The sequence below is a fragment of the Pseudochaenichthys georgianus genome, chromosome 19, assembly GCF_902827115.2.
Source record: "Pseudochaenichthys georgianus chromosome 19, fPseGeo1.2, whole genome shotgun sequence".
Taxonomy (NCBI): domain Eukaryota; kingdom Metazoa; phylum Chordata; class Actinopteri; order Perciformes; family Channichthyidae; genus Pseudochaenichthys; species Pseudochaenichthys georgianus.
The window spans coordinates 23,390,891-23,414,465 of NC_047521.1; the positions used below are offsets into that span (position 1 = coordinate 23,390,891).

The 23,575-nt window shown below is 42.1% G+C and overlaps 1 pseudogene; it reads right to left on the minus strand.

Annotated features, from left to right (window-relative positions):
- LOC117464608 (uncharacterized) overlaps nucleotides 1-23,575 on the minus strand; it is a 42,989-nt pseudogene that overhangs the window by 9,375 nt on the left and 10,039 nt on the right.

Below are 23,575 nucleotides of genomic sequence, written 5' to 3' on the forward strand. Positions count from 1 at the left end.
GGTAGAAACATGTTTTTCTGCTGTAAAGTTGGGCATTTTAACATGGGGGTCTATGGAAATTGCTCCTTTCTGCAGCCATCGCCTATCGGCCAATATATGAATGCAGTGTGTGGCACTTCCGTATTGGCTTCCCGGCTCTTCCCCAGAGTTTGCCGCTTGATTTTGCCAGATGTTTCCTAGCAACCAATATGATTCACTCAGTATAACGAATGCTTTTTTAATTCTTCATTGTTTAGACTCAAATAATTGTTTAAACAATTCTGAAAACTTAAATCAACAGGACTCTAGACTGCTAAACTTTAAACAGAATGTCATTGTTTTCACTCAAATATGAATAATTATTTAACCAGGATTTTCACTTAAAAAAGTTAAAGTAACTTACCTCTGCTGATGAAGTCATTCTGCTGCTTGTGTTATCAACAACCTGAAGTTCAGCCATCTGCAATAACAGAGATTACCATATTACTTATTAGCCAACTACAGTAGGCACTTATCTTTCTTACAGTGCAGACGCTTTTCTGCTTGCTCCTGCCTCTGCTTACTTTTTATGCTGATTTTCCTATTCTTATTCTCTGACAACTTCGAGCAGTGGCTCCTGGACATTAATTTATCACTGGGACAGTTCATCTTCGTAAATAGACGGAGGGTTTCAGCCATATTTCAACATTTTTACGACGACCTCAGTCTTACAGTAGCGTGGCCTAGCAACAGCTAAAGCCTGGTAGGCTACTGCATGCTATTTTGCTTAAGCTAGTTGGTAGCAAAATGCCTCCGTTCTCTACAGATTACTTCCACAAACTTATACAGAAGATAGCTGTGTTGGAAATGAAAATGCAATGGTTGGAAGTTAACGTGGAAGTGAATGGACTATGTCGTGGGAATGACACTACTTTACCAGTGTTGCAAAATAATGGAGAAGGGTATGCTAACTCACATCTAGTTAGCAGCTACAAGGATTCCAAGGAACAGGAGGGCTGTGTACCGGGTAATAAATCTACAAGTGGTAGTCCTCCCTGGAACTCTCCGGGTGCAAGGCCGAAGAGTAAATCATTTCCATGGGATTTGGGAGGACGGATAACAGGCAGAGCCCAGCGAAATATGTGATGCGACCAGCTGGCCTGCATTGTTATCACCCAGGAAGAGCGCCTCTTCAACCCCTAAACAGCAGTGGACAGCTGCTAAAGGGAGAATTACAAACAACCCTCCTAAACCACCAAGTGTGCCAATCCAGAACAGATACGCTCCGCTGACCAAGAACCGGAGATCCCTTTCTGATGACCTGGATAACCTGTCCTCTTCACACAGCAGGGTAAGGACCAATAGCTACTCCAAAAGTAAAAGGCTAGAGGGGAAGCTAACGACTGGGCCTGAAACTCTGATTGTGGGTGACTCTGCTGTAACAGATGTAAAAGGTCTGTGTGATAAGAACAACACCAAAGTACTCTGTTTTCCCAAGGATGTGGTCTCTGACTTGGCTGAGAAGATCCTGCATATTGGGGCTGAACATCCGACTGTGAAGAATGTGGTACTGCACATTGGAACAAATGATGTTGTGAAACAAGAGTCAGAAGTGCTGAAAGAAGACTTTAAATGTTTGTTGGAAACTGCCAGCTCTAAATGCAGAGGTGTTCATCAGTGGCCCTCTACCGCCAGTCAGTAGAGGAGTGGAGAGATTCAGCAGATTGTTTGCACTGAACACCTGGCTTTCAACTGCATGTATTGACCATTCTGTCCATTTTATTGACAATTTTAACTTTTTCTGGGATCGCAGACATCTTTTCAAGGCAAATGGAGTTTGTCTGAACAAGCCAGGAGTGAAATTGTTTATCTCTAACATATTCAACTGGCTGCGTCATCAATCTGTTCCCTCTGCCAAGGACAAGCGGCAAGAGGAATCAAAACAGGAGAAAGACACAAGACATCGCGCAGAAAACCCTGAAGAATTATCACTGCACCTGCCTGAGGAATGTTCTGATTATGGGAGACCTATGAGACACATGGAGTCTCCACTGCCCATCACCCCCCACCCCCCCCCCCCCCCCCTATCAACGCCTTTGAGGATACTCCGTTCACCCTTTCGCCCTCGCCCACCCTCCTGGAGATCGTTGAACACATGAAGGAGATACAGAGTGTTGGCACCGATTCCTTCCTGGATTACAAAGACCAAACTAAGGCGATACGCAGGGCTGGCAGCATGTCCTTTACCCCCGCTCCTCAACGACGCCCACCAAAATCACCACAGAGACGCGCACCATCTCCCCGTCTTCATCACCGCGCCTACGTCAACCACCTCCCCCCCCTGGCAGCATGTCCTTTACCCCCGCACCATCTCCCCCGTCTCCTGATAAGGATGTGTGTGTACAAAACGCAACAAACTCTCACTGATATGTGTGGGGTCCAGGCTCAAGGGCGAACTCTGCTTCTGTAAACACCACAGTCTGTGACTCTGAACAACGTGGTCTGGAAAACCCTTTCAGTTTTACCCCTTTTACTGTTGATGTTGTTCATGAAGCCTTATCTAAGCTAGATCCTAGGAAACCGGCTGGCCCGGACAACGTAGAACCTTTCTTTTTAAAGATAGCTGCAGATTTTATTGATCCACCTCTTACTTCGCTTTTTAACCTCTCCCTCAGCACAAATACAATTCCAAAAGTATGGAAGTCTGCTTATGTCTTGCCTTTACTGAAAGGAGGGGAGGCAACTATTTTAAATAACTATAGGCCAATCTCTAAATTGTCAGTTCTGGCTAAGGTTCTTGAACGCCTAGTGAGTGAACAGGTAAAGGAGTTTTTATGTACAAATGACATCCTGTCTAAACATCAGTCAGGCTTCAGAAAGCAACACAGCACCATCACTGCCACGATGAAAGTGGTAAATAACATTACTAGTATTTTAGATAATAAGCAGAGTTGTGCAGCTCTGTTTATTGACCTTTCCAAAGCGTTTGACACCGTTGATCATCGCATCTTAAAGCAGAGGCTAACCAGTATTGGCATGTCCAGCAATGCAGTGGGGTGGTTTGTGAACTACCTCTCTGAAAGGTCCCAATGTGTTCATTTTGATGGACTGTCTTCTGAGTGGTTAAACATTTCTAATGGTGTACCACAAGGTTCTGTTTTAGGACCACTTTTATTCTCCATATATATTAACAGCGTAGGTGATAATGTGGATGAAGCTACTTTACATTTTTATGCGGATGATACTGTAATGTATTGTGCAGGTCCCTCCATTAAAGAGGCTGTTGTTTATTTTATTTAATCAGATAAAAGCATTGAGATAGAATCTCATTTGCAATGCTGACCTGGCCAAGAAGGCAGCAACGTTACACATAACACAAACATATAAAATACAGAGAACATAACTAAGAAAACAAAAGACAAAAAAGCAGTAAGAAAGGTACACTACTTATTACTGCAAGAGCAGCTGGTGGTAAGGACTTCAGACAACTTCAATCTAAAACAAGCTATTGAGACAAGTACCCTCAGTTTGAGGCGTGATTGAAGATCATTCCAAGACCAAGGACCATAATAAAAAAGACTCCTTTTCCCAGCCTCAGTCCGTGTTAAATTACAGGCTGTTTTTAACACTATTCAGACTCAGCTCTCTGAATTAAAGCTTCTTTTAAATGTGGATAAAACCAAGGTTATGCTCTTTTCAAATGCAAAAAAGACACCAGAGCCTGTTTTAGATATTGTAACTACGCAAGGAACAAAACTTGAAGTTGTTGCCTGTTGCAAATACCTTGGTATCTGGCTTGTTGATTGTCTCTCTTTTAAACGTCATGTCAATAACCTGCTTAAAAAGCTGAGGGTTAGGCTAGGTTTCTTTTACAGAAACAAGTCCTGTTTCTCGCTTGAGGCCAGGAAAAGGCTAGTCACTGTGACCTTTTTACCTGTGCTGGACTATGGTGATTTGATGTATATGAATATATATGCACACTTTTAGAAATCAGTAGGCTTTAGCTTGTTGTTAAATTACCACATATTTATAACATTATTACTGTGGTGCCTTGTTCTTTAGGAGCTTTGTGTGTGTTTTTGTGCTGTGGAAAAAAATACAAGTTGACAACTTAAGTGCATGCATTTGAATATTATTGAGAACATTTGAACAACTTTCTAAATCCACACAACATCTTTTAACAGCGAGTTGTGTCAAACAGTCCACCTCACTCTTTCTGAACAGTCTCAGTGCACAAGTGAAGGTTTTCTCCCATGTGGTCTGGTTCTCTGAAACTCTTCTCACAGTGAGCACAGACGTCAGGTTTTTCTCCAGTGCGGGTAGGCTGGTGGAGCTTCACACTATATGAGTCCCTGAACTCTTTCTTCCACTGGTCAAAGGAGTGGTGTATCTGGTGGCGCTTCAATGAGTCTGAGTCTCTGAAACTCTTCTCACACTGGTCACAGGTGAAAGCTTTTTCTCAGTGTGGGTTCGCTTGTGAATCGTCAAACAGCTTAACCTGGTATAACTCTTCTCACACTGGTCACAGCAGTAGGGTTTTTCTCCAGTGTGGGTTCGCAGGTGAATCTTCAATGTGCCTGACTGGCTAAAGCTCTTCTCACACTGGTCACAGGTGAAAGCTTTTTCTCCAGTGTGGGTTCGCAGGTGATTCTTCAAATTGCCTGACTGGCTAAAGCTCTTCTCACACTGGTCACAGGTGAAAGCTTTTTCTCCAGTGTGGGTTCGCTTGTGAATCATCAAACAGCTTAACCTGGTATAACTCTTCTCACACTGGTCACAGCAGTAGGGTTTTTCTCCAGTGTGGGTTCGCAGGTGCATCTTCAAATCACCTGACTGGCTAAAGCTCTTCCCACACTGGTCACAGGTGAAAGATTTTTCTCCAGTGTGGGTTCGCTTGTGAATCGTCAAACAGCTTAACCTGGTATAACTCTTCTCACACTGGTCACAGCAGTAGGGTTTTTCTCCAGTGTGGGTTCGCAGGTGCATCTTCAATTTGCCTGACTGGCTAAAGCTCTTCTCACACTGGTCACAGCAGTAGGGTTTTTCTCCAGTGTGGGTTCGCTTGTGAATCACCTTTTTACCTGTGCTGGACTATGGTGATTTGATGTATATGAATGCACCTGCCAATTGCCTGGTCAAGTTAGATGCTGTATCACAGTGCACTAAGATTTGTTACAAACTGTAAAGCATTAACCCATCACTGTACCCTGTATGCAAGGGCTGGTTTGCTTTCACTAACTGTACGGAGGCTCAGTCACTGGTACATTTTTATATACAAAGCCATGTTAGGGAAACTTCCATCTTATATCTGCTCCCTGATCTCACCGGAAATTGTAAGTGGCTACTGCCTGAGATCGAATGCTGTAGTTTTATTAAATGTGCCAACTGCTAGGACTGTCTTAGGGAAGACAGCTTTTAGATGCGCAGCTCCTCTGTCTTGGAACAGTTTGCAAATTAAATGGAAACTGAACAATCTGGTGCCACTAAATATTTGTAAAGCTCGGTTGGATGCTAGTCAATCGGAAGCTATTGGTACCTGTTTATGTGGATAATTATGTAAATGATGCTGTATGATGTCCTTTTGTTGTTCTGTTTATGTGTTTATGTTTCATGTGGAACTACTTGAGCAGGTCTCCCTTGAAAAAGAGATCAATGATCTCAATGGGATTTATCTGTATAAATAAAGGTTTGAAATTAAATGAAATGAAATTTACAATATAGACAATAGGCATCATTTTAAAACAACATACATCTATTGAAGTTAGGATGTCATAATAACATACAATTGTATAAAACACAATTTGCTTACATCTTTGTTCTCTTTTGAGATTCAAACAAAACAGATTTAAATTTAAAAAAAAATGCAAACAAACAAGTGAAATGAACTAAATTGCTGAATTGCTTTTAATTCACTGGCAGGAGCGACAAGTGAGGAGGAGCAAAAAGTGAACAATGAGGGAGATATTGAACAAAGAGAAAGAGAAAGTAGAGGACAGAGAGAGTAAAGAACAAGAAGACAGAGAGAGTAAAGAAGATGGAAGAGAGGGTGCAGGTTATGGAAAGGAGAGAGACATGGAAAATGAATGTTGACAATATTTTGTGTTCATTTTAGCCTCTTCTGCATGTCCAGATCTTTAATAGTAACAATCAACTGATTCAAAATAATTTATGCTGCAGCCCACTGACATGGTTTGAAATCGATATTATCCAGTTTGTGACCCCCCCCCCCCCCCCCCCCCCACAGGACTTAAAAGCACCTAACTAGATCATGAAAATCCAAAAAATCTCCGGGGGGTATATCCCTGAAGCCCCCTAGCATGTTTGGAGCTTGGTATTTAGGAAATCCTGGATACGGCCCTGGTTCCAGCGCACCAATTGCACGCACTGGCTATTTAAACTGAGGTGCCAAACAGGGTCTCTCCCATTTCCGCTTCTCCTGGTGGTGGCTGTAGCCTGGCGTGGTGACGCAAATGTTTTGGCGTGGCAGCATTCATGTCCTACTCTCTCCCGGACAGGTAAAGCACTGTGCAGTCTGTCAATGTGAGGAGATAGAATGTTGTTCAAGCTTAAATATTCTTTGATTTGATCATTCACCAGCCTTTCAAGTACTTTAGCTAAAATAGAGAGCTTGGAAATGGGTCTATAATTATTCATCACCATGGGATCACCACCTTTCAATAAGGGGAGAACATTTGCAGTTTTCCAAACATCTGGAATGACATTGTTTGTTATAGAAAGATTAAAAACATGACACACTGGTTCGGCTATAATATCTGCAGCTAGACGTAAGAAATAAGGGGGTAGATCATCTGGGCCTGCTGATTTATTGGGCTCTAGGCCCTTTAGAGCCTTACAAACCTCCCCAACAGAGAAGGGGTCGAAGGAGAAAGTGTGGCTACTGGAAAAAGTTATGTAACATCTAATGTAAACATGAATGGACCAAGGATAGACCCCTGTAGAACCTCTTTCTGATGGTAAAATGGCCTGAATGAGTACAGTCAGCAACGGTAATAGTTTATGGTTCAAAGCGACGCTCTGTCTAGCTTATATGACACTAAAAAGGCTATATGCACACTTTTAGAAATCAGTAGGCTTTAGCTTGTTGTTAAATTACCACATATTTATAACATTATTACTGTGGTGCCTTGTTCTTTAGGGAGCTTTGTGTGTGTTTTTGCTGTGGAAAAAAATACAAGTTGACAACTTAAGTGCATGCATTTGAATATTATTGAGAACATTTGAACAACTTTCTAAATCCACACAACATCTTTTAACAGCGAGTTGTGTCAAACAGTCCACCTCACTCTTTCTGAACAGTCTCAGTGCACAAGTGAAGGTTTTCTCCCATGTGGTCTGGTTCTCTGAAACTCTTCTCACAGTGAGCACAGACGTCAGGTTTTTCTCCAGTGCGGGTAGGCTGGTGGAGCTTCACACTATATGAGTCCCTGAACTCTTTCTTCCACTGGTCAAAGGAGTGGTGTATCTGGTGGCGCTTCAATGAGTCTGAGTCTCTGAAACTCTTCTCACACTGGTCACAGATGAAAGCTTTTTCTCCAGTGTGGGTTCGCTTGTGAATCGTCAAACAGCTTAACCTGGTATAACTCTTCTCACACTGGTCACAGCAGTAGGGTTTTTCTCCAGTGTGGGTTCGCAGGTGAATCTTCAATGTGCCTGACTGGCTAAAGCTCTTCTCACACTGGTCACAGGTGAAAGCTTTTCTCTAGTGTGGGTTCGCAGGTGATTCTTCAAATTGCCTGACTGGCTAAAGCTCTTCTCACACTGGTCACAGGTGAAAGCTTTTTCTCCAGTGTGGGTTCGCTTGTGAATCATCAAACAGCTTAACCTGGTATAACTCTTCTCACACTGGTCACAGCAGTAGGGTTTTTCTCCAGTGTGGGTTCGCACGTGAATCTTCAATGTGCCTGACTGGCTAAAGCTCTTCTCACACTGGTCACAGGTGAAAGGCTTCTCTCCAGTGTGGGTTCGCAGGTGGACCTTCAAATCGCCTGACCGGCTAAAGCTCTTCCCACACTGGTCACAGGTGAAAGGCTTCTCTCCAGTCCAGTGGGTTCGCAGGTGGATCTTCAAATCGCCTGACCGGCTAAAGCTCTTCTCACACTGGTCACAGGTGAAAGCTTTTTCTCCAGTGGGGTTCGCTTGTGAATCGTCAAACAGCTTAACCTGGTATAACTCTTCTCACACTGGTCACAGCAGTAGGGTTTTTCTCCAGTGTGGGTTCGCAGGTGCATCTTCAATTTGCCTGACTGGCTAAAGCTCTTCTCACACTGGTCACAGGTGAAATTTTTCTCCAGTGTGGGTTCGCTTGTGAATCTTCAAATTGCCTGACTGGCTATAGCTCTTCTCACACTGGTCACAGGTGAAAAGATTTTCTCCCGTGTGTGTTCGCTTGTGAATCTTCAAACAGCTTAACCTGGTATAACTCTTCTCACACTGGTCACAGCAGTAGGGTTTTTCTCCAGTGTGGGTTCGCAGGTGCATCTTCAAATCACCTGACTGGCTAAAGCTCTCCCACACTGGTCACAGGTGAAAGATTTTTCTCCAGTGTGGGTTCGCTTGTGAATCGTCAAACAGCTTAACCTGGTATAACTCTTCTCACACTGGTCACAGCAGTAGGGTTTTTCTCCAGTGTGGGTTCGCAGGTGCATCTTCAATTTGCCTGACTGGCTAAAGCTCTTCTCACACTGGTCACAGCAGTAGGGTTTTTCTCCAGTGTGGGTTCGCTTGTGAATCACCTTTTTACCTGTGCTGGACTATGGTGATTTGATGTATATGAATGCACCTGCCAATTGCCTGGTCAAGTTAGATGCTGCGTAATCACAGTGCACTAAGATTTGTTACAAACTGTAAAGCATTAACCCATCACTGTACCCTGTATGCAAGGGCTGGTTTGCTTTCACTAACTGTACGGAGGCTCAGTCACTGGTACATTTTTATATACAAAGCCATGTTAGGGAAACTTCCATCTTATATCTGCTCCCTGATCTCACCGGAAATTGTAAGTGGCTACTGCCTGAGATCGAATGCTGTAGTTTTATTAAATGTGCCAACTGCTAGGACTGTCTTAGGGAAGACAGCTTTTAGATGCGCAGCTCCTCTGTCTTGGAACAGTTTGCAAATTAAATGGAAACTGAACAATCTGGTGCCACTAAATATTTGTAAAGCTCGGTTGGATGCTAGTCAATCGGAAGCTATTGGTACCTGTTTATGTGGATAATTATGTAATGATGCTGTATGATGTCCTTTTGTTGTTCTGTTTATGTGTTTATGTTTCATGTGGAACTACTTGAGCAGGTCTCCCTTGAAAAAGAGATCAATGATCTCAATGGGATTTATCTGTATAATAAAGGTTTGAAATTAAATGAAATGAAATTTACAATATAGACAATAGGCATCATTTTAAAACAACATACATCTATTGAAGTTAGGATGTCATAATAACATACAATTGTATAAAACACAATTTGCTTACATCTTTGTTCTCTTTTGAGATTCAAACAAAACAGATTTAAATTTAAAAAAAATGCAAACAACAAGTGAAATGAACTAAATTGCTGAATTGCTTTTAATTCACTGGCAGGAGCGACAAGTGAGGAGGAGCAAAAAGTGAACAATGAGGGAGATATTGAACAAAGAGAAAGAGAAAGAGTAGAGGACAGAGAGAGTAAAGAACAAGAAGAAGACAGAGAGAGTAAAGAAGATGGAAGAGAGGGTGCAGGTTATGGAAAGGAGAGAGACATGGAAAATGAATGTTGACAATATTTTGTGTTCATTTTAGCCTCTTCTGCATGTCCAGATCTTTAATAGTAACAATCAACTGATTCAAAATAATTTATGCTGCAGCCCACTGACATGGTTTGAAATCGATATTATCCAGTTTGTGACCCCCCCCCCCCCCCACAGGACTTAAAAAGCACCTAACTAGATCATGAAAATCCAAAAAATCTCCGGGGGGTATATCCCTGAAGCCCCCTAGCATGTTTGGAGCTTGGTATTTAGGAAATCCTGGATACGGCCCTGGTTCCAGCGCACCAATTGCACGCACTGGCTATTTAAACTGAGGTGCCAAACAGGGTCTCTCCCATTTCCGCTTCTCCTGGTGGTGGCTGTAGCCTGGCGTGGTGACGCAAATGTTTTGGCGTGGCAGCATTCATGTCCTACTCTCTCCCGGACAGGTAAAGCACTGTGCAGTCTGTCAATGTGAGGAGATAGAATGTTGTTCAAGCTTAAATATTCTTTGATTTGATCATTCACCAGCCTTTCAAGTACTTTAGCTAAAATAGAGAGCTTGGAAATGGGTCTATAATTATTCATCACCATGGGATCACCACCTTTCAATAAGGGGAGAACATTTGCAGTTTTCCAAACATCTGGAATGACATTGTTTGTTATAGAAAGATTAAAAACATGACACACTGGTTCGGCTATAATATCTGCAGCTAGACGTAAGAAATAAGGGGGTAGATCATCTGGGCCTGCTGATTTATTGGGCTCTAGGCCCTTTAGAGCCTTACAAACCTCCCCAACAGAGAAGGGGTCGAAGGAGAAAGTGTGGCTACTGGAAAAGTTATGTAACATCTAATGTAAACATGAATGGACCAAGGATAGACCCCTGTAGAACCTCTTTCTGATGGTAAAATGGCCTGAATGAGTACAGTCAAACGGTAATAGTTTTGGTTCAAAGCGACGCTCTGTCTAGCTTATATGACACTAAAAAGGCTATATGCACACTTTTAGAAATCAGTAGGCTTTAGCTTGTTGTTAAATTACCACATATTTATAACATTATTACTGTGGTGCCTTGTTCTTTAGGGAGCTTTGTATGTGTTTTTGCTGTGGAAAAAATACAAGTTGACAACTTAAGTGCATGCATTTGAATATTATTGAGAACATTTGAACAACTTTCTAAATCCACACAACATCTTTTAACAGCGAGTTGTGTCAAACAGTCCACCTCACTCTTTCTGAACAGTCTCAGTGCACAAGTGAAGGTTTTCTCCCATGTGGTCTGGTTCTCTGAAACTCTTCTCACAGTGAGCACAGACGTCAGGTTTTTCTCCAGTGCGGGTAGGCTGGTGGAGCTTCACACTATATGAGTCCCTGAACTCTTTCTTCCACTGGTCAAAGGAGTGGTGTATCTGGTGGCGCTTCAATGAGTCTGAGTCTCTGAAACTCTTCTCACACTGGTCACAGGTGAAAGCTTTTCTCCAGTGTGGGTTCGCTTGTGAATCGTCAAACAGCTTAACCTGGTATAACTCTTCTCACACTGGTCACAGCAGTAGGGTTTTTCTCTCAGTGTGGGTTCGCAGGTGAATCTTCAATGTGCCTGACTGGCTAAAGCTCTTCTCACACTGGTCACAGGTGAAAGCTTTTTCTCCAGTGTGGGTTCGCAGGTGATTCTTCAAATTGCCTGACTGGCTAAAGCTCTTCTCACACTGGTCACAGGTGAAAGCTTTTTCTCCAGTGTGGGTTCGCTTGTGAATCATCAAACACTTAACCTGGTATAACTCTTCTCACACTGGTCACAGCAGTAGGGTTTTTCTCCAGTGTGGGTTCGCAGGTGCATCTTCAAATCACCTGACTGGCTAAAGCTCTTCCACACTGGTCACAGGTGAAAGCTTTTTCTCCAGTGTGGGTTCGCTTGTGAATCGTCAAACTTAACCTGGTATAACTCTTCTCACACTGGTCACAGCAGTAGGGTTTTTCTCCAGTGTGGGTTCGCAGGTGCATCTTCAATTTGCCTGACTGGCTAAAGCTCTTCTCACACTGGTCACAGCAGTAGGGTTTTTCTCCAGTGTGGGTTCGCTTGTGAATCGTCAAACAGCTTAACCTGGTAACTCTTCTCACACTGGTCACAAGAGTAGGGTTTTTCTCTCAGTGTGGGTTCGCAGGTGAATCTTCAAATCACCTGACTGGCTAAAGCTCTTCCTACACTGGTCACAGGTGAAAGGCTTCTCTCCAGTGTGGGTTCGCAGGTGAATCTTCAATGTGCCTGACTGGCTAAAGCTCTTCTCACACTGGTCACAGGTGAAAGGCTTCTCTTCAGTGTGGGTTCGCAGGTGAATCTTCAATGTGCCTGACTGGCTAAAGCTCTTCTCACACTGGTCACAGGTGAAAGGCTTCTCTTCAGTGTGGGTTTGCAGGTGGACCTTCAAATTGCCTGACTGGCTAAAGCTCTTCTCACACTGGACACAGGTGAAAGGCTTCTCTCCAGTGTGGGTTCGCAGGTGCATCTTCAAATCACCTGACTGGCTAAAGCTCTTCCCACACTGGTCACAGGGGAAAGGCTTCTCTCCAGTGTGGGTTCGCAGGTGCATCTTCAAATCACCTGACTGGCTAAAGCTCTTCCCACACTGGTCACAGGTGAAAGGCTTCTCTCCAGTGTGGGTTCGCAGGTGCATCTTCAAATCACCTGACTGGCTAAAGCTCTTCCCACACTGGTCACAGGTGAAAGGCTTCTCTCCAGTGTGGGTTTGCAGGTGAATCTTCAAATGGCCTGACCGGCTAAAGCTCTTCTCACACCGATCACAGGTGAAAGGCTTCTCTCCAGTGTGGGTTTGCAGGTGCCTTCAAATCGCCTGACCGGCTAAAGCTCTTCTCACACTGGTCACAGGAGTAGGGTTTTCTCCAGTGTGGGTTCGCAGGTGAATCTTCAATCTGTCTGACTGGCTAAAGCTCTTCTCACACTGGTCACAGGTGAAAGGCTTCTCTTCAGTGTGGGTTCGCAGGTGAATCTTCAATTTGTCTGACTGGCTAAAGCTCTTCCCACACTGGTCACAGGTGAAAGGCTTCTCTCCAGTGTGGGTTCGCAGGTGCATCTTCAAATGGCCTGACTGGCTAAAGCTCTTCCTACACCGATCACAGGTGAAAGGCTTCTCTCCAGTGTGGGTTTGCAGGTGAATCTTCAATGGCCTGACTGGCTAAAGCTCTTCCTACACCGATCACAGGTGAAAGGCTTCTCTCCAGTGTGGGTTTGCAGGTGGACCTTCAAATCGCCTGACCGGCTAAAGCTCTTCTCACACTGGTCACAGGAGTAGGCTTTTTCAGTGTGGGTTTGCAGGTGAATCTTCAATTGGTCTGACCGGCTAAAGCTCTTCCCACACTGGTCACAGGTGAAAGGCTTCTCTCCAGTGTGGGTTTGCAGGTGAATCTTCAAATGGCCTGACCGGCTAAAGCTCTTCTCACACTGGTCACAGGTGAAAGGCTTCTCTCCAGTGTGGGTTCGCAGGTGGACCTTCAAATCGCCTGACCGGCTAAAGCTCTTCTCACACTGGTCACAGGAGTAGGGTTTTTCTCCAGTGTGGGTTCGCAGGTGAATCTTCAATTGGTCTGACCAGCTAAAGCTCTTCCTACACCGATCACAGGTGAAAGGCCTCTCTCCACTGTGGGTACGTTTGTGGCGCTTCAATATCCCTGAACTCCAGAAACTCTTCTCACACTGGTCACAGGTGTGTGGTTGTCCTATTGTGGCTGTAGACTGATGTTGATCCAGCTGATCTCCAATGATACTCTTCTCCCCCTCATCATAAAGTCTATCTGGGTGTTTGCAGGTCTCTTCCTATAAAACAAATCAACAGAGAAAGTGACACAAGTGTATTAGGACACATATGAATGTCTTGATGCAAGTTAAAAATGGACGTGACAGAAGTAAAGTAAGGTTTTTAATGAAACCCGAGAATGCATTCTGACTCGTTGTGGCCTAAAATACCGCTGAATAAAGGAAGAAGCATAAATACCCATTAACTTGATACAACTTCTGCACAAAGACGCACTGATTGGTTGTTTGATTCCGATTGATTTGTTGTTATTTTTTAAATAAATACAAAGGGGTTGGCTCTCACAGACACTTTTTAAATATTATTCAAAATATGCTAAATCAAAATGTGTTTTTTCCAACCAATATCATGATGGAATATTGCATACTTTATCTGTTATAAGGTTAGAGTTATGTATAGCTAAATACAAAAAACTAAAAGGGTTGAAGCGCACAAACTCGTTCATTGTTTTATAAATTAGTTATAGTATCCAGGTATCACTAGCTATTCGAATATCTACACTGTGAATTTGAAAATAATGAAAATTAAATGATCACATTATATCAGTAAATTCAGAGGTAGGAAGTACATTTACTCAGGTACTGTACTTAAGTACAATTTTGAGGTACCTGTACTCCACTACATGTATTTAATAACTTTAGTTACTTTGCAGATTTGGATGAATGATGTGAAATCTAATCAAGTTTTAAATCAGACTTTAGTTCCACCTGGAGTAAATTCACCAGCTACCCTGCAGTCTACAAAGTCATTCAAACTAGCTGCACCTTTACCAGCTTTGAGAACACTCTCATGATCAATCATTATAAAACATATCATAAATTATTCTGAAATAGACCAATCTGCACAACGACTACTTTAGTGTCGCTACTTTAACTATATTTTGATGAGAATACTTTTCTACTCTTACTTGAGGAACATTTTGAATGCAGGACTTTTACTGTAAGAGTGTTCCAACACTCTGGTACTTCTACTCAAGTACAATATCTGAGTACTTCTACTTTCACTCAAGTACAAGATCTGAGTACTTCTACTTTCACTTAAGTACAAGATCTGAGTACTTCTCCCACCTCTGAGTAAATGTGATTGATCAGATGTTAACTCCTTGTGTATGCTACTGTAGCTTTTGCACTCACTATTTGCTACAGGTGCCTTCCTGTTTACATTTTTGATTGATTTTGCCCATAGACTGTATATATAAATGGACGTAGGGTCCGTGACGTCACCCATAGGATTCTGCAGAGTTGCCGTGAAGCCCTTAGTAGGCGGAGTCGGCCACTAACGGCTCAACAGTGACGTCAGAGTTCAACTCCCGCCTTCTCCAAATAAGGGCAAAGAGGCGGAGCCGAGGCGGGACCTGCTGCCACCGAGCTGGAAGTTCCAGAGCTAGCTGAAGCTACCAAGCTAAGCTAACATGCTCCCCATCTGCACGCTGCCGTCGCATTTTACGTTTCTAAGGTAAGCGGCCTTGAAACTATTCAGCAAAACTATAAATATAATCTAAGTTATTGAGTTTTTAGAATAATACTTCAGAATCTTAAAACCCCTTAACGTTTGTATGCAATTGTGCTAAATTCAACACTGGAATCAAGCAAATATTAATGTTTGCATGACATTAGTTATTTATATTTTGATATCACTTAACTATACGTTTAATACATTTAAGTCAAGCTAAGGTACATGTGATGGTAGCTAGTTAGTGCTCTTACCTGTGAGGCCTCCTCCATACAGCATAATAACCAGACTGTATCATTAAAACTAAGTACCAGTTCTAGATCCTTGACTTTAGACAAACAATTCAAAAGACAAAATGTATTTAAAGACCAATCTTTATTTGAATGTGCCTCTTAACCTGAGATATTAGTTATACAGTAATAGTATTGACAATCTAAAAAAACGGAGCAACTCAACAGTCAACTTTTGTTTCTTATTTTCTAAAGCATTTATTATTTTCATTTTCCCCCTCTCATATTCAGTGTGGACGGATTGAGAGCAGCAGCAGACTTCAGGGAGAAACCTCTGTGTGATGGACGTCCTGTCTGTTGGTTTGGAGAGGACTGAGGGTCTTTCCTCTGCGAGGAGACCAGGGCTGATGGAGGAGCCCATGCTGGGCAAAGCTGATACCAACTGCACAGGCCTAGTCTGTCACGTTATTTGACTAAATGTGTTTACTTATACATTTAATAGGTTTACACCTTCTGTCCATATGTGCTTTTTATTTAAAATATTTGATTAACTTTTGGTTCACATTTCAATAATTGTATCCTTTTGTCCATTATTCTTACTGAAAATGTTAGATTACACATTCACATCTGACTGAAGATTGGCCCCATTTATTTGTGACGTTGCAAACTCTGCGGTACAAGGCACAAGTGATGTGAAGCTCATAAAGTGAGGCACATAGAAATAATCAGCGGATGGAGTGTAGATGTGGAAATAGCTGCATTCGATCAGCTGACTGTTTTTACAATAAAAGTAGTTTCTTAGTGAATGTCCTGTCCTGTACTGGTCTTAAAATCTCATAATATCAGCTTTTAATGATCCTCGTGGATGTTCTTCTTGACCCTCAGAGAAGGAGAAAATGTTGTGTCTTTCAGGCATGTCCTTTCCTAACAAAAATGACAGGAAACATAAAACATATTATTGTAGAACAAGTGTGTTATTTATGAAAGCGGTGTGTTTGTGTGTTATGGGGCTGTAGATATAATTATTTTGTAATTGTAATGTTTTTATTTTATTTTAACAGTGAGCAATCAGATTATGAATGAACAGTATGAAGTTCATCAACATTGAAATATATGTTATTATCAAAATAATATTTAACTGTTACAAAACGTAGTGCAACTGTAGAAGCTTGCTCTGTTGTCTCACTGAAAGAATAACTTTTACCACGTTTTACAGACAATATTGAGAGATAAATAGTAGCAGTACTCACTGTGTTAAATATCTTTGCCTTCAATACATTAAATTAGAAAGCTGACAAAGTCATATTGCTAAATATCTAAATGTAACTTTTTGCATGGAATCAACTTAAAGGAATGGTCCACTCATTAGATAATTAATCAAAACTTCAGTATTTAGTGAAATGTTATGTTTAAACCATACCCTGAAGAAATCAGCGATATTCCCCGGTAAATAATGATTTTATAGCTCTTTTTATCAAGACCTGTATATTCCGTCTGGCCGCCGCCATGTTTGCCATTTTCAGTAGTCACGTGATGGTCGTGACGTCATCCATGCGTTCACTTTGTCAACACACGGAAACATGGTGGCGTATTTCAGTTCGGACTCGTCAGCAGAGGAACAAGTTTTTGACCAATGTGAAGAGATTGGATGGGGGAATTCATCCATACATATCAGTATGACAATACGACACCCACTGTCCTTAGACCCTCACATCGTACAAGGAAAACTTCCGAAAAAACCCACAGTTTAAAGGGAACATGGGAGAAACCTCAGGGAGAGCAACAGAGGAGGGATCCCTCTCCCAGGACGGACAGACGTGCAATAGATGCCGTGTGTAAATTGAAAAGATAATACATTTGCAACATAGGTAGTCCAAATGTTTGGAAATGCATGTGTGTATAATGGGAAGATGATATAAGATACTATATGTATGCATGTAGTACCACCCTTGCTAGCGATTCCCTCTCTAGTTTAGCATACTCAGCTTCGTTGTCCCTGGCCATAGAATCACGATTTTATGGGGCCGGAAAAACTGGGGGGAAATACACACTAGCCGGTACTACGCTATATGGAAAGGCCACCAAAAATTGTCCTGGCCTGGACGTTAAAACGGGGCTAGCCGCTGCAATGGAAATGCGCTATAACATACCTTTTCTTACTCCGAGCACTACTTCTGCTCCTCCGTCTCTTCACACTTGCAGAGGGCGATTTCTCTACTGGCCGAACTGGTGTCCTGGTCGGTGATGACACCAGAAAGACCGATGGTACTGCATCTCCATTGAGTAATGGTTGTTCTTTAAATCCCAGGTTATGTTTGATCATACTCTCAGAGTAGTCGTCCGGAAATGTGAAATGTTCGCTGCATACATGAGCCTGTAAATCTCTCGGTTCGGGCCGGCCACATTTCGCTAGCCACTGCCTCCGAATGTACTTCTTATGCTTACCTTTTGGCAACAGATGGAACCGAGCATTCCGTGGATTGTTCCTATCCGAATTATGGCAATATTTCGCGATACAGTGAGGCATATTTGAATAGAGAAACTACAGTAAATAACATGGAGATCAACGTGTCTTCTTAAACCAAACGCATGGATTACGTCACGTCCGGGAAATGGCGGCGCCCACAGTGTTGATGTTATTTCGGCATATAATCAGTTTAAAATCACTGATAATGTCATCGGATTAAAAAAAAAAAAAGAGAGACTGGCAGAGACTGGTCTGTTTTATCGGATGATAATTTTAAAAAAATGAGTGTCATGAGCATACCATTCCTTTAACTCTGATGTGTAGGTGATCTGGTATTTAGTATTGTTTATTGGAATGTATATCAGTGTATTCAAGTCAATACTTCATTCATTTAAACCAATATCTTTCTTGATTCTTTGTACAGTATGAAAAAATAGTCTTAGTACCTGTGCTGAAGTTCACTGCTGTGAGGAGTCCAGTTCTGCCTCACTCTCTGGTCCAGCCTGTCTGCATCACCTGGACACCTTAAACAAACAGATATATATGTAAAGTACCATGTGTACAAACAATATAACTGATTATCTTCTGTTGAACATGTTGGATTGTGTATTGTCCGAGTCAGGGTCCTTTTTATTTACTGTAACTTTGGAAGTTGTGTTACCAATGCTTACTGTTTATTTGATACCCATTTGGTAATGCAATTAATAAAAACAACAAGGTTTGGGTTCGTTCTTCAGATGACTGTGACGTTAACGTGTAAGCTCGATAATGAACTCCAGCTCAACCAACCATATTGTAATATCTAAGTAATCATCTTGAAATATGACATTAATAATTGTAATATACACACATCTTATTGTGAGGTTAATTTCACATACACTACTTCGACATTAGCTTGTCTACATACTTGAGCATAGCAAATTTAAATTAACCTTAGATGCATACAGTTCTACCTACATAATAAAATATCTCTAAGTTACAAGGATGTAACCTTATTTTATCAACCTCAAACAGAAGCCGTTTGTTCAACAGTATTATCCCACTTAACACTTGTCTATTTCGTTTTAACCTTTATATATACAGTCTATGATTTTAACTTGGAGGCTACGATTAGCATCGTTAGCACCGATGTAGCTACCACTAGCTTACATGCTAACCCAAGCCTTACCATTCATTACGTAGCTGATTAAAATCATTAACACATAAATAAAGCACTCGAATTGTACTTACCGCATTCATGCACCGTCTGTTTTAACCGCAGAGCGAGTCACAATAGTCCGATATATAAGCATGAAGAACAAACAACCACGGCCGGCTACAAGTTGTGTTTCCTGGATGAGCTGAGCAGGCAGAGTCCCTGTAGCTAGCTTCACGGAGCAGCTAGCAGAGAGACAAGAAGCTAACAGCGGCAGGCACTTGACAGAGCCGTCACTCAATGTGACCACGCCCTAATTTATGTACAAACTTTAAGACCTAATATAAATAAATGGGTCGCGTTAGAAAACAATTCACTCACAGATCCATAATCATGAAGGTGCAATCTAACTATATCGATAATAAAATGTATGGAGCCAGGGGTAGAAACATGTTTTTTTCTGCTGTAAAGTTGGGCATTTTAACATGGGGGTCTATGGAAATTGCTCCTTTCTGCAGCCATCGCCTATCGGCCAATATATGAACTGCAGTGTGTGGCACTTCCGTATTGGCTTCCCGGCTCTTCCCCAGAGTTTTCCGCTTGATTTTGCCAGATGTTTCCTAGCAACCAATATGATTCACTCAGTATAACGAATGCTTTTTTAATTCTTCATTGTTTAGACTCAAATAATTGTTTAAGTAAACAATTCTGAAAACTTAAATCAACAGGACTCTAGACTGCTAAACTTTAAACAGAATGTCATTGTTTTCACTCAAATATGAATAATTATTTAACCAGGATTTTCACTTAAAAAAGTTAAAGTAACTTACCTCTGCTGATGAAGTCATTCTGCTGCTTGTGTTATCAACAACCTGAAGTTCAGCCATCTGCAATAACAGAGATTACCATATTACTTATTAGCCAACTACAGTAGGCACTTAAGTTCAGCCATCTGCAATAACAGAGATTACCATATTACTTATTAGCCAACTACAGTAGGCACTTATCTTTCTTACAGTGCAGACGCTTTTCTGCTTGCTCCTGCCTCTGCTTACTTTTTATGCTGATTTTCCTATTCTTATTCTCTGACAACTTCGAGCAGTGGCTCCTGGACATTAATTTATCACTGGGACAGTTCATCTTCGTAAATAGACGGAGGGTTTCAGCCATATTTCAACATTTTTACGACGACCTCAGTCTTACAGTAGCGTGGCCTAGCAACAGCTAAAGCCTGGTAGGCTACTGCATGCTATTTTGCTTAAGCTAGTTGGTAGCAAATGCCTCCGTTCTCTACAGATTACTTCCACAAACTTATACAGAAGATAGCTGTGTTGGAAATGAAAATGCAACGGTTGGAAGTTAACGTGGAAGTGAATGGACTATGTCGTGGGAATGACACTACTTTACCAGTGTTGCAAAATAATGGAGAAGGGTATGCTAACTCACATCTAGTTAGCAGCTACAAGGATTCCAAGGAACAGGAGGGCTGTGTACCGGGTAATAAATCTACAAGTGGTAGTCCTCCCTGGAACTCTCTGGGTGCAAGGCCGAAGAGTAAATCATTTCCATGGGATTTGGGAGGACGGATAACAGGCAGAGCCCAGCGAAATATGTGATGCGACCAGCTGGCCTGCATTGTTATCACCCAGGAAGAGCGCCTCTTCAACCCCTAAACAGCAGTGGACAGCTGCTAAAGGGAGAATTACAAACAATCCTCCTAAACCACCAAGTGTGCCAATCCAGAACAGATACGCTCCGCTGACCAAGAACCGGAGATTCCCTTTCTGATGACCTGGATAACCTGTCCTCTTCACACAGCAGGGTAAGGACCAATAGCTACTCCAAAAGTAAAAGGCTAGAGGGGAAGCTAACGACTGGGCCTGAAACTCTGATTGTGGGTGACTCTGCTGTAACAGATGTAAAAGGTCTGTGTGATAAGAACAACACCAAAGTACTCTGTTTTCCCAAGGATGTGGTCTCTGACTTGGCTGAGAAGATCCTGCATATTGGGGCTGAACATCCGACTGTGAAGAATGTGTTACTGCACATTGGAACAAATGATGTTGTGAAACAAGAGTCAGAAGTGCTGAAAGAAGACTTTAAATGTTTGTTGGAAACTGCCAGCTCTCTAAATGCAGAGGTGTTCATCAGTGGCCCTCTACCGCCAGTCAGTAGAGGAAGTGGAGAGATTCAGCAGATTGTTTGCACTGAACACCTGGCTTTCAACTGCATGTATTGACCATTCTGTCCATTTTTATTGACAATTTTAACTTTTTTCTGGGATCGCAGACATCTTTTCAAGGCAAATGGAGTTTGTCTGAACAAGCCAGGAGTGAAATTGTTTATCTCTAACATATTCAACTGGCTGCGTCATCAATCTGTTCCCTCTGCCAAGGACAAGCGGCAAGAGGAATCAAAACAGGAGAAAGACACAAGACATCGCGCAGAAAACCCTGAAGAATTATCACTGCACCTGCCTGAGGAATGTTCTGATTATGGGAGACCTATGAGACACATGGAGGAGTCTCCACTGCCCATCACCCCCCCCCCCCCCCCTATCAACGCCTTTGAGGATACTCCGTTCACCCTTTCGCCCTTGCCCACCCTCCTGGAGATCGTTGAACACATGAAGGAGATACAGAGGGTTGGCACCGATTCCTTCCTGGATTACAAAGACCAAACTAAGGCGATACGCAGGGCTGGCAGCATGTCCTTTACCCCCGCTCCTCAACGACGCCCACCAAAATCACCACAGAGACGCGCACCATCTCCCCCGTCTTCATCAACCGCGCCTACGTCAACCACCTCCCCCCCCTGGCAGCATGTCCTTTACCCCCGCACCATCTCCCCCGTCTCCTGATAAGGATGTGTGTGTACAAAACGCAACAAACTCTCACTGATATGTGTGGGGTCCAGGCTCAAGGGCGAACTCTGCTTCTGTAAACACCACAGTCTGTGACTCTGAACAACGTGGTCTGGAAAACCCTTTCAGTTTTACCCCTTTTACTGTTGATGTTGTTCATGAAGCCTTATCTAAGCTAGATCCTAAGAAACCGGCTGGCCCGGACAACGTAGAACCTTTCTTTTTAAAGATAGCTGCAAGATTTTATTGATCCACCTCTTACTTCTCTTTTTAACCTCTCCCTCAGCACAAATACAATTCCAAAAGTATGGAAGTCTGCTTATGTCTTGCCTTACTGAAAGGAGGGGAGGCAACTATTTTAAATAACTATAGGCCAATCTCTAAATTGTCAGTTCTGGCTAAGGTTCTTGAACGCCTAGTGAGTGAACAGGTAAAGGAGTTTTTATGTACAAATGACATCCTGTCTAAACATCAGTCAGGCTTCAGAAAGCAACACAGCACCATCACTGCCACGATGAAAGTGGTAAATAACATTACTAGTATTTTAGATAATAAGCAGAGTTGTGCAGCTCTGTTTATTGACCTTTCCAAAGCGTTTAACACCGTTAATCATCGCATCTTAAAGCAGAGGCTAACCAGTATTGGCATGTCCAGCAATGCAGTGGGGTGGTTTGTGAACTACCTCTCTGAAAGGTCCCAATGTGTTCATTTTGATGGACTGTCTTCTGAGTGGTTAAACATTTCTAATGGTGTACCACAAGGTTCTGTTTTAGGACCACTTTTATTCTCCATATATATTAACAGCGTAGGTGATAATGTGGATGAAGCTACTTTACATTTTTATGCGGATGATACTGTAATGTATTGTGCAGGTCCCTCCATTAAAGAGGCTGTTGTTTATTTTATTTAACCAGATAAAAGCATTGAGATAGAATCTCATTTGCAATGCTGACCTGGCCAAGAAGGCAGCAACGTTACACATAACACATAACACAAACATATAAAATACAGAGAACATAACTAAGAAAACAAAAGACAAAAAGCAGTCACTACATTGTGCACAAGGTGCACTACTTATTACTGCAAGAGCAGCTGGTGGTAAGGACTGCAAACTAAAGTGGACAAGTACTCTCAGTTTGAGGCGTGATTGAAGATCATTCCAAGACCAAGGACCATAATAAAAAAGACTCCTTTTCCCAGCCTCAGTCCGTGTTTAAATTACAGGCTGTTTTTAACACTATTCAGACTCAGCTCTCTGAATTAAAGCTTCTTTTAAATGTGGATAAAACCAAGGTTATGCTCTTTTCAAATGCAAAAAAGACACCAGAGCCTGTTTTAGATATTGTAACTACGCAAGGAACAAAACTTGAAGTTGTTGCCTGTTGCAAATACCTTGGTATCTGGCTTGTTGATTGTCTCTCTTTTAAACTTCATGTCAATAACCTGCTTAAAAAGCTGAGGGTTAGGCTAGGTTTCTTTACAGAAACAAGTCCTGTTTCTCGCTTGAGGCCAGGAAAAGGCTAGTCACTGTGACCTTTTTACCTGTGCTGGACTATGGTGATTTGATGTATATGAATATATATGCACACTTTTAGAAATCAGTAGGCTTTAGCTTGTTGTTAAATTACCACATATTTATAACATTATTACTGTGGTGCCTTGTTCTTTAGGAAGCTTTGTGTGTGTTTTTGCTGTGGAAAAAAATACAAGTTGACAACTTAAGTGCATGCATTGTGAATATTATTGAGAACATTTGAACAACTTTCTAAATCCACACAACATCTTTTAACAGCGAGTTTGTGTCAAACAGTCCACCTCACTATTTCTGAACAGTCTCAGTGCACAAGTGAAGGTTTTCTCCCATGTGGTCTGGTTCTCTGGAACTCTTCTCACAGT